Source organism: Syzygium oleosum, unplaced genomic scaffold (genome assembly GCF_021117445.2).
Source record: "Syzygium oleosum isolate NSW1041296 unplaced genomic scaffold, Sole_v2.1 Sole_v2.22, whole genome shotgun sequence".
In the NCBI taxonomy this organism is placed as follows: Eukaryota; Viridiplantae; Streptophyta; class Magnoliopsida; order Myrtales; family Myrtaceae; genus Syzygium; species Syzygium oleosum.
Genome location: NW_026607506.1, coordinates 6,367,605 through 6,370,758, shown reverse-complemented (window position 1 = coordinate 6,370,758; position 3,154 = coordinate 6,367,605). Strand labels below are relative to the sequence as shown.

At 44.7% G+C, this 3,154-nt stretch overlaps 1 pseudogene; it reads right to left on the bottom strand.

The window, feature by feature from the left end:
* Window positions 1–869: 869 nt before the first annotated feature.
* Window positions 870–2,794, bottom strand: LOC115689382 (zinc transporter 11-like; annotated as a pseudogene).
* Between the last annotated feature and the right edge of the window lie 360 nt (window positions 2,795–3,154).

Below are 3,154 nucleotides of genomic sequence, written 5' to 3'. Positions count from 1 at the left end.
CCAAAATCTTACCAACGTTCTTTAAATCCCTCATGAGTTTATTAAACTCATCTTTGTGGATCTGATAGACATATCTTAAGTGTATTTAAATTGAAACATCATCTATAGAGAGCTTGAAGTTTTTCCCACGATGTTGCGGCATCCTTCTCCTCGACCACTTCTAATAACACCTCATCCAATAGGTTCAATATGATTATACTCTTTGTCTTTCATGAAAATCTACAGCTCAACTTTGCCATCTAATGCCTTGGCCAAATTTTAGGGTGTCAATAGGGCATGCATCTTAACGCTCCACAATCTAAAGTTGTTCCTCCCATTAAACATCTCAATTTCTACTTTCGCTCTAGACATAATAGCAACAACAGAATTTTCAGATAATAATTAGACAAGCAAAAGTATCAGCTGCTTCCAATTCTCTTGCATGGAGCTACCCTCGAAAATTGGGGTCTAGCTTGACTTGAAGCATTTAGCTGATGATGCCACATACTTGATGATGTCCATCGGAAGTGGCTGTTGATGCCGAGTGCTGAGGTTCAAATCATTTATCCAATTTGCACCTACCAATGTGGCTCCTTCATTAGAAGTAAACTCGATCACATTTTGCCCCGGAATCGCAATCCTACGTTGTGTCCGTCATTATATGAACTATACTGTATTTGGGATAATTCTGCAGCAGCTCAATCAAGTTTTGTGGAATTGTACTCCGGTTTGCTCTTGTCTACCATGTAACCAGATTTTTACCCTTGGAATAATCATCTCAGGGCATTACTTTTGACTTTGGAAGTGTTCTTAATGAAAGGATACGGAACGAAACATGCATCGCAATGTGCTTTTGGAATTTCCGATATCAGGTGTTCAAGTATATTCGTAATTTAAAATTTTATCAACACACTTACAATTTAACCAAAATTTCACCAATTTAAGAACACAGCGGCGGAGCATCCGAAGGCATCCCAGATCATCAAGACTGCAATCACCCCGCACCCAAGCACGATGGCCAAGAACTTATGAATAGGCTTGTCCACAGAGACCGCGCTCTGCGGCACGTACCATTTGGAAAGCAAGTGGCTTGTAGAAACATAGATGAACATGCCGCGGGCCAAACCCATCGAGATGGCAAAGATCCAACCTGCGACCGCACCCTGCTTGGTAGGGTCTATTGGATCCCTATAGCCACGCCGATGGGGATTGAGATCGCGAAAGAAAATGCATTTGCAACACACGACAAGAGAGGCCTGTTGGGTATCATACTCAGGAGGGCGATGCCCATTGCAATTGCTGCAAATGTATTGTGGGGGAAAATGGTCCACAGGGCTTGCCACGCATCTGCCTTCGTTTTTGCGACTCCAATGGCGATGCCTTCGAAGACCGAGTGGAAACAGAGGACTATGATCAACAGGATGCTGGGTGACCCGACGGCGACTTTCGCCTTGTGATGATGATGGGTATCTCCGTTTGCACTGCTGCCCTTTCCCTGCTCAGTGCCCCCTGCAATGAAAACGGAAAGATTTGGAAGATTTCCGTCGGATAGTATCATCAACATCATCTTTTGCACATCTTTTTTCTGCACACACCTGAGCTGAGGAAAAACTAAAAAGCTTAAAATGGTTCCGATGTTTTGTTAAAAAGGAAAAATCTTTCGAAATAGGCATTGAACTCTCTTCTCAATTACCGTAATAGACGGATAATTTGATCTTGAAAATCCGATTTCTTGTTCTCTTCGTGCGAGGGCACTCTGTTTCTGTTATCAAATGGTGTCAATCGGCTCTGCGTAATGCAGAAAAATGAAAGAACGGTGGACCAACGGATACTCCTAAAAAGCTTCAATTTCGGAATTAACAAAATAGGATCGATTGGCCCACTGGTCTGGGGGGGTAACAAGTCAAAACAAAGGAAACAAAAATTATTGCCTTCCCCTACAATCCTCAGCCACCAAAAACAGAGCACCAATAAACTGGATTGATTAGACTCTGCTTCTGACTGATTCACTTGAAATTCATCGGAACTCTTCTACTTCCACACGCTAGACACGAACCAGTGCCCATGTTCATGGTGTTTGGACCGTTTTGGCAAACTCAAGCTGCATGCAATGACTACACTCTGTTTCTGATGCACATTACAGAGCAAAAAGAGAGTTTGCAGGCAACGATTAAATTCACGCAATTGACCCCTCTACACGCATTTATAATGAGAACCCAAACACCAAAAAGAAAAAAGAAGGGAAAGCAAAAACAAGGGAAAAAAAAAAGGAAAGACAAACAAGGACACGGAGCAGGTTTTGTTTTCCGTCTACCTGAGACCGCCAAATCGCCGTTACAGCGACTGCTCTGTTCCTCTTCCCTCTTGCCGTAAATGTAGGAGATAGCGAAGTCGGCGAGCATGGTGAGCAAGACGCCGGCCATCGGGAGCATGAGCGAGAAGGGGTACTCGTTCTCGGTCAGGTCGCCGAACGTCTTGATTGCATCCACGGGGAAGCGCATCAGCGCCGTCCCCAGGAACAACCCCACGGCAAAGTGCGTCCCCAGCAACAAGAAGGCCTCGTTCCACTTCAGCAAGTACGGCAAGACGCCGCCGATGAACGTGCCGACGAAGGCCAGGATGAGGCACCGGATCTTGGCGATGATTAGATACTTCGAGCGCATGTCTACGTGTTGGTCTCTTTCGTCGGAGGAGGAGGAGGAGGAGTCCTCGTCATGGTCCCCGCCGTGGGCGGCAGCAGCGAGTAGGAGGGACAGGAGGAGAGAGAGGAAGAGGAGGAGAGAGCGACACATTGTTTGGGGCATAAGGGAGACTGGCGTGGAAGACCAAGGGGTTAACATTCACGAGGAATTGGAAAATTTTATAGTACAAGAAGATGCAGGATACGGAGGAATTGGAAAGAAAGCGACAGGATAAGCGGCGCTGTTACCAAAGAAAATCTGATGTCGTTCTATTACAAGATTACCATCGCTAAACCGGTAATAATTACCATGTACACGTACACAAACACTAAGCTTAATAAAATAATAAACCCATTTTAATTTCTTAATCGCCAGCCGCTCACCGTCCAACGATCATAGTTCATATCAATGTGGCGATACATCTTGGACGTCTTAGAGTTACCCTCACTTCTTCTTCTTCTTTTTCTCTATAACCTAAGTATATATCTCATCAA